The 7500-nt window shown below is 52.2% G+C and overlaps 3 non-coding genes across 3 annotated transcripts in view; all 3 read left to right on the top strand.

The window, feature by feature from the left end:
• Positions 1-4459: 4459 nt before the first annotated feature.
• Positions 4460-6366, top strand: LOC126439360 (small subunit ribosomal RNA). The gene has a single exon (XR_007581139.1). It is a non-coding gene; the product is annotated as a small subunit ribosomal RNA (ribosomal RNA).
• Positions 6367-6720: 354 nt separating this feature from the next.
• Positions 6721-6875, top strand: LOC126439359 (5.8S ribosomal RNA). Its single transcript, XR_007581138.1, has one exon. It is a non-coding gene; the product is annotated as a 5.8S ribosomal RNA (ribosomal RNA).
• A 188-nt stretch (positions 6876-7063) lies between these two features.
• Positions 7064-7500, top strand: part of LOC126439361 (large subunit ribosomal RNA) — a 4222-nt gene continuing 3785 nt past the window's right edge. Inside the window, exon 1 of the ribosomal RNA XR_007581140.1 lies at positions 7064-7500. This exon is cut by the window's right edge and continues 3785 nt beyond it. This is a non-coding gene — a ribosomal RNA (large subunit ribosomal RNA).

Below are 7500 nucleotides of genomic sequence, written 5' to 3'. Positions count from 1 at the left end.
ATATATACAACCGTCCCTATACATGCTGAAAGACTCTGCACACAATGAGAACCACACGTCAGCCAGACACTATCACACACTACTCTCTGCCTCTAACAGGCACACACACAATATCTAACCACCAGCATGGAAGAACATCCGGTGCATCCTCTCCGCCACATTACACAATCCACACTATCATAACCAGACCGGGAGGTCCACCCAGAAAACAGAATATCCCACCCTTCCGACATCCGCCATTGCTCAGCTAAGCCACGAACACCCACACATGTCCTACACAGGGGTGCACCCAACATCACAATACTGCCTCCTGTCACAGTACACAAACAATGGCAGGAATGAAAGACACAGATCTGCCACAACCTTGGAATCGGAGCGCCGCCTGTCATGAGCCACAAGTGCATCCTGACGTGACAAATCGGATGATCCCGCAGGCATGCACTTACGATAATCACTATCAACGAACCTGCCGCCCCCTCCCCCCCCAAAATACACCTTTCCCTACAACGTGTACCTTAACCTAAGCTATATTGTACCTTAACCTAAGCGATATTGTACCTTAACCTAAGGTATATCGTACCTTAACCTAACCTACATTGCGCCTTCACCTAACCTACGTTGTACCTTAACCTAACCTACGTTGTACCTTAACCTAACCTACGTTGTACCTTAACCTAACCTACGTTGTACCTTAACCTAACCTACGTTGTACCTTAACCTAACCTACGTTGTACCTTAACCTAACCTACGTTGTACCTTAACCTAACCTACGTTGTACCTTAACCTAACCTACGTTGTACCTTAACCTAACCTACGTTGTGCCTTAACCTAACCTACGTTGTGCCTTAACCTAACCTACGTTGTGCCTTAACCTAACCTACGTTGTGCCTTAACCTAACCTATGTTGTGCCTTAACCTAACCTATGTTGTGCCTTAACCTAACCTATGTTGTGCCTTAACCTAACCTATGTTGTGCCTTAACCTAACCTATGTTGTGCCTTAACCTAACCTATGTTGTGCCTTAACCTAACCTATGTTGTGCCTTAACCTAACCTACGTTGTGCCTTAACCTAACCTACGTTGTGCCTTAACCTAACCTACGTTGTGCCTTAACCTAACCTACGTTGTGCCTTAACCTAACCTACGTTGTGCCTTAACCTAACCTACGTTGTGCCTTAACCTAACCTACGTTGTGCCTTAACCTAACCTACGTTGTGCCTTAACCTAACCTACGTTGTGCCTTAACCTAACCTACGTTGTGCCTTAACCTAACCTACGTTGTGCCTTAACCTAACCTACGTTGTGCCTTAACCTAACCTACGTTGTGCCTTAACCTAACCTACGTTGTGCCTTAACCTAACCTACGTTGTGCCTTAACCTAACCTACGTTGTGCCTTAACCTAACCTACGTTGTGCCTTAACCTAACCTACGTTGTGCCTTAACCTAACCTACGTTGTGCCTTAACCTAACCTACGTTGTGCCTTAACCTAACCTACGTTGTGCCTTAACCTAACCTACGTTGTGCCTTAACCTAACCTACGTTGTGCCTTAACCTAACCTACGTTGTGCCTTAACCTAACCTACGTTGTGCCTTAACCTAACCTACGTTGTGCCTTAACCTAACCTACGTTGTGCCTTAACCTAACCTACGTTGTGCCTTAACCTAACCTACGTTGTGCCTTAACCTAACCTATGTTGTGCCTTAACCTAACCTATGTTGTGCCTTAACCTAACCTATGTTGTGCCTTAACCTAACCTATGTTGTGCCTTAACCTAACCTATGTTGTGCCTTAACCTAACCTATGTTGTGCCTTAACCTAACCTATGTTGTGCCTTAACCTAACCTATGTTGTGCCTTAACCTAACCTATGTTGTGCCTTAACCTAACCTATGTTGTGCCTTAACCTAACCTACGTTGTGCCTTAACCTAACCCATATTGTACCTTAACCTAACCCATATTGTACCTTAACCTAACCCATATTGTACCTTAACCTAACCCATATTGTACCTTAACCTAACCCATATTGTACCTTAACGTAACCTAATTTGTGCCTTAACGTAACCTAATTTGTGCCTTAACGTAACCTAATTTGTGCCTTAACGTAACCTAATTTGTGCCTTAACGTAACCTAATTTGTGCCTTAACGTAACCTAATTTGTGCCTTAACGTAACCTAATTTGTGCCTTAACGTAACCTAATTTGTGCCTTAACGTAACCTAATTTGTGCCTTAATGTAACCTAATTTGTGCCTTAACGTAACCTAATTTGTGCCTTAACGTAACCTAATTTGTGCCTTAACGTAACCTAATTTGTGCCTTAACGTAACCTAATTTGTGCCTTAACGTAACCTAATTTGTGCCTTAACGTAACCTAATTTGTGCCTTAACGTAACCTAATTTGTGCCTTAACGTAACCTAATTTGTGCCTTAACGTAACCTAATTTGTGCCTTAACGTAACCTAATTTGTGCCTTAACGTAACCTAATTTGTGCCTTAACGTAACCCATGTTGTGCCTTAACGTAACCCATGTTGTGCCTTAACGTAACCCAATTTGTGCCTTAACGTAACCCATGTTGTGCCTTAACCTAACCTATATTGTGCCTCAACCTAACCTATATTGCGCCTTAACCTGACGCACGTTGTCGCTGAACCTGCTCTGTAATTGTTATGCAACTCGTTAAATTAGTGTAGTGTTGCCTAACCGCAACCCTCGCAATATAGTTCGCTATTCGCACTGCCCGGTCCCCTGTGTATCGCGTCATGTTAAACACCTTGCAGGTGTTGCTGACTTTCCACATGCTCCTGCTATACACTGTAATGTGGATAGCAGCAGGACGTACATGCCCCCCCCCCTTCCCCCCTGCCTTCGCAAGCTGGTCGTTGAGAAGTTTGCATGTTCAATGCCCTTCGCATGCCGACGTACTCAGCCTACGTTGTGGTACGGCCTGTCACCTGTCCGCCGATGTACGCAAAACCCACAAACTGTACTGCACATTGGTCCGTATGTACTGAATGATACATCGTGGCACATGTGTGACCGTACGACGACTGCGCCTAGCAACGGCAGACCATACAGTCCAAATATTGTGCACGCAGCTACGTGTCGTCTCCCTATAAGAGCTGGATTGCAGTGTGGTACGACCATTCAGACGTGTGGGAGGAACGGACGCCCTGGATGGCGATCAGCATGAGCAGTCTGTTGATGTAGTGGAGCGTGTATTCGGACGTAGTCGTCTCTTCTCACACACCGTGATAGCATGTTGCACCGCGTTCCACATCTGCGACATCCTGCAGAGGCCGGCTGACAGTCGTTCGCGCAATGGACACCGCATACGTACGGGGGCTACCTTCCACGTGTTCTCGAGGCGTGCACATGTTGTTGCGTCTATGTGGGCAGACGTAGTGTGTTGTGACACCTGACACAGGCATGCAATACTCGTTGCAAATGGCGATGGACGTCTACGTTTGCTGGTGACGTTACGCAAATGAACAACAGGTAACCCGTTGTGGTGCGGTTGTTCTCGCTAGAGGTGAATCAGTGTTGGCGACGATCGGTCGAGCTATTAACCGGTTGTTTCAGGGATACCCACCATGCCCACGAACGTGAAAGGGGACCCACCATGCCCACGAACGCGAAAGGGGATCTGGGTGTGAGGCGATACGCGGCGGTGGCTGGGTGGGACCGTCCCCGGCCGGTGAGGGGGGGCCGCCCGGCGTGCTGGCAGCGCGGTGCGTGGGCGCACGCGCTACAGCCGGCTGGTGGGGGCGGCCAGTGGCAGGCGCGCCGGCCGACGGACGCGGCAGGCGGCGCAGCTGCGCGCCGGCGCCCCCTGCTCGCGGCGCCTTGCGGCCAAAGTAGGTCCTCGCGGGCCCGGTGCGAAGCGCGGTGGCCATCTGCAGTGTGCTGGTCCGATTGAGGACTGTGTGCGCTGAGGATGCGCCGCCGCCCGGCGCTCGGCGCCGCGACGCCGTCTGCTGCTCGGTCGCCCCAGCGGTTCTCGCAGGTGGTTTGTATCGCAGCTGTGCGGACGTGTTGGCGCGTGCGCTGTGCTGGGAGAGTTCGCTTCGGCACCCAAGTGGGGCTTTTGTCCTTCTGTGGCGCTGGCGTTGGAGCTGCCGGTCACCGTAGGTGGCGCGTGTTGTCTCCCGCCGGCAATGCCACGACAGCACGCTCCCGGGCCTCTGTCGGCAGCGGCAAGCTCAGTTGGGAGCACGGGTGGTCGCACCTAAAGCGTCTACTCGCCTAACTCCGGGCGATTGCGCCTCTCTCGAACCCGACCAAGTACTTAGGACGGCGCTGCGCGCCGCCGGGACCTGAGAGGGTTTCGAGGTGTGTTGTGCAGGGGAGCTCAGCCTCCTCCTGTTTGCAGAATAATTGAGCGGACGCTTGCGTGTTCGCGCGGGCCCCCGGGACACACTCCCGGGCGGCCGGCTGCTCAGCTCTAGTTGACGCAGCTCCCTGGTTGATCCTGCCAGTAGTCATATGCTTGTCTCAAAGATTAAGCCATGCATGTCTCAGTACAAGCCGCATTAAGGTGAAACCGCGAATGGCTCATTAAATCAGTTATGGTTCCTTAGATCGTACCCACGTTACTTGGATAACTGTGGTAATTCTAGAGCTAATACATGCAAACAGAGTCCCGACCAGAGATGGAAGGGACGCTTTTATTAGATCAAAACCAATCGGTCGGCTCGTCCGGTCCGTTTGCCTTGGTGACTCTGAATAACTTTGGGCTGATCGCACGGTCCTCGTACCGGCGACGCATCTTTCAAATGTCTGCCTTATCAACTGTCGATGGTAGGTTCTGCGCCTACCATGGTTGTAACGGGTAACGGGGAATCAGGGTTCGATTCCGGAGAGGGAGCCTGAGAAACGGCTACCACATCCAAGGAAGGCAGCAGGCGCGCAAATTACCCACTCCCGGCACGGGGAGGTAGTGACGAAAAATAACGATACGGGACTCATCCGAGGCCCCGTAATCGGAATGAGTACACTTTAAATCCTTTAACGAGTATCTATTGGAGGGCAAGTCTGGTGCCAGCAGCCGCGGTAATTCCAGCTCCAATAGCGTATATTAAAGTTGTTGCGGTTAAAAAGCTCGTAGTTGGATTTGTGTCCCACGCTGTTGGTTCACCGCCCGTCGGTGTTTAACTGGCATGTATCGTGGGACGTCCTGCCGGTGGGGCGAGCCGAAGGCGTGCGACCGCCTCGTGCGTGCTCGTGCGTCCCGAGGCGGACCCCGTTGAAATCCTACCAGGGTGCTCTTTATTGAGTGTCTCGGTGGGCCGGCACGTTTACTTTGAACAAATTAGAGTGCTTAAAGCAGGCAAGCCCGCCTGAATACTGTGTGCATGGAATAATGGAATAGGACCTCGGTTCTATTTTGTTGGTTTTCGGAACCCGAGGTAATGATTAATAGGGACAGGCGGGGGCATTCGTATTGCGACGTTAGAGGTGAAATTCTTGGATCGTCGCAAGACGAACAGAAGCGAAAGCATTTGCCAAGTATGTTTTCATTAATCAAGAACGAAAGTTAGAGGTTCGAAGGCGATCAGATACCGCCCTAGTTCTAACCATAAACGATGCCAGCCAGCGATCCGCCGCAGTTCCTCCGATGACTCGGCGGGCAGCCTCCGGGAAACCAAAGCTTTTGGGTTCCGGGGGAAGTATGGTTGCAAAGCTGAAACTTAAAGGAATTGACGGAAGGGCACCACCAGGAGTGGAGCCTGCGGCTTAATTTGACTCAACACGGGAAACCTCACCAGGCCCGGACACCGGAAGGATTGACAGATTGAAGCTCTTTCTTGATTCGGTGGGTGGTGGTGCATGGCCGTTCTTAGTTGGTGGAGCGATTTGTCTGGTTAATTCCGATAACGAACGAGACTCTAGCCTGCTAACTAGTCGCGTGACATCCTTCGTGCTGTCAGCGATTACTTTTCTTCTTAGAGGGACAGGCGGCTTCTAGCCGCACGAGATTGAGCAATAACAGGTCTGTGATGCCCTTAGATGTTCTGGGCGCACGCGCGCTACACTGAAGGAATCAGCGTGTCTTCCTAGGCCGAAAGGTCGGGGTAACCCGCTGAACCTCCTTCGTGCTAGGGATTGGGGCTTGCAATTGTTCCCCATGAACGAGGAATTCCCAGTAAGCGCGAGTCATAAGCTCGCGTTGATTACGTCCCTGCCCTTTGTACACACCGCCCGTCGCTACTACCGATTGAATGATTTAGTGAGGTCTTCGGACTGGTACGCGGCATTGACTCTGTCGTTGCCGATGCTACCGGAAAGATGACCAAACTTGATCATTTAGAGGAAGTAAAAGTCGTAACAAGGTTTCCGTAGGTGAACCTGCGGAAGGATCATTACCGACTAGACTGCATGTCTTTCGATGTGCGTGTCGTGTCGCGCAACACGCAGCTACCTGTACGGCTCGCAGTAGCCGTGCGCCGCGTGCGGAACCACGCGTTCGTCTCAAAACTAACGGCAATGTTGTGTGGTACGAGCGCTGAAGCGCTGGAGCGGCTGGCCTGCGGCACCTGGCGCCTGGCGCCGGTTTTGAATGACTTTCGCCCGACTGCCTGTCCGCTCCGGTGTGGAGCCGTACGACGCCCATCGGCCGTGAGGCCGTTGGACACTGAACGCTGGAACAGGGCCGCCACACGCCTCAGTTCCCGCCTATGCAACTGTCTCGAAAGAGATGGTGGAAACTATGAAAAGATCACCCAGGACGGTGGATCACTCGGCTCGTGGGTCGATGAAGAACGCAGCAAATTGCGCGTCGACATGTGAACTGCAGGACACATGAACATCGACGTTTCGAACGCACATTGCGGTCCATGGATTCCGTTCCCGGGCCACGTCTGGCTGAGGGTCGGCTACGTATACTGAAGCGCGCGGCGTTTGCCCCGCTTCGCAGACCTGGGAGTGTCGTGGCCGCCTGTGGGGCCGGCCGCGTCTCCTTAAACGTGCGATGCGCGCCCGTCGCCTGGCGGTTCGCATACCGGTACTTACTCGGTAGCGTGCACAGCCGGCTGGCGGTGTGGCGTGCGACACCTCGTACAACGACCTCAGAGCAGGCGAGACTACCCGCTGAATTTAAGCATATTACTAAGCGGAGGAAAAGAAACTAACAAGGATTCCCCCAGTAGCGGCGAGCGAACAGGGAAGAGTCCAGCACCGAACCCCGCAGGCTGCCGCCTGTCGTGGCATGTGGTGTTTGGGAGGGTCCACTACCCCGACGCCTCGCGCCGAGCCCAAGTCCAACTTGAATGAGGCCACGGCCCGTAGAGGGTGCCAGGCCCGTAGCGGCCGGTGCGAGCGTCGGCGGGACCTCTCCTTCGAGTCGGGTTGCTTGAGAGTGCAGCTCCAAGTGGGTGGTAAACTCCATCTGAGACTAAATATGACCACGAGACCGATAGCGAACAAGTACCGTGAGGGAAAGTTGAAAAGAACTTTGAAGAGAGAGTTCAAAAGTACGTGAAACCGTTCTGGGGTAAACG

Source organism: Schistocerca serialis, unplaced genomic scaffold (assembly GCF_023864345.2).
Source record: "Schistocerca serialis cubense isolate TAMUIC-IGC-003099 unplaced genomic scaffold, iqSchSeri2.2 HiC_scaffold_130, whole genome shotgun sequence".
Taxonomy (NCBI): domain Eukaryota; kingdom Metazoa; phylum Arthropoda; class Insecta; order Orthoptera; family Acrididae; genus Schistocerca; species Schistocerca serialis.
The sequence above is the reverse complement of the archived record's forward strand: the minus strand, read 5'-3'. Positions and strand labels throughout refer to the sequence as shown.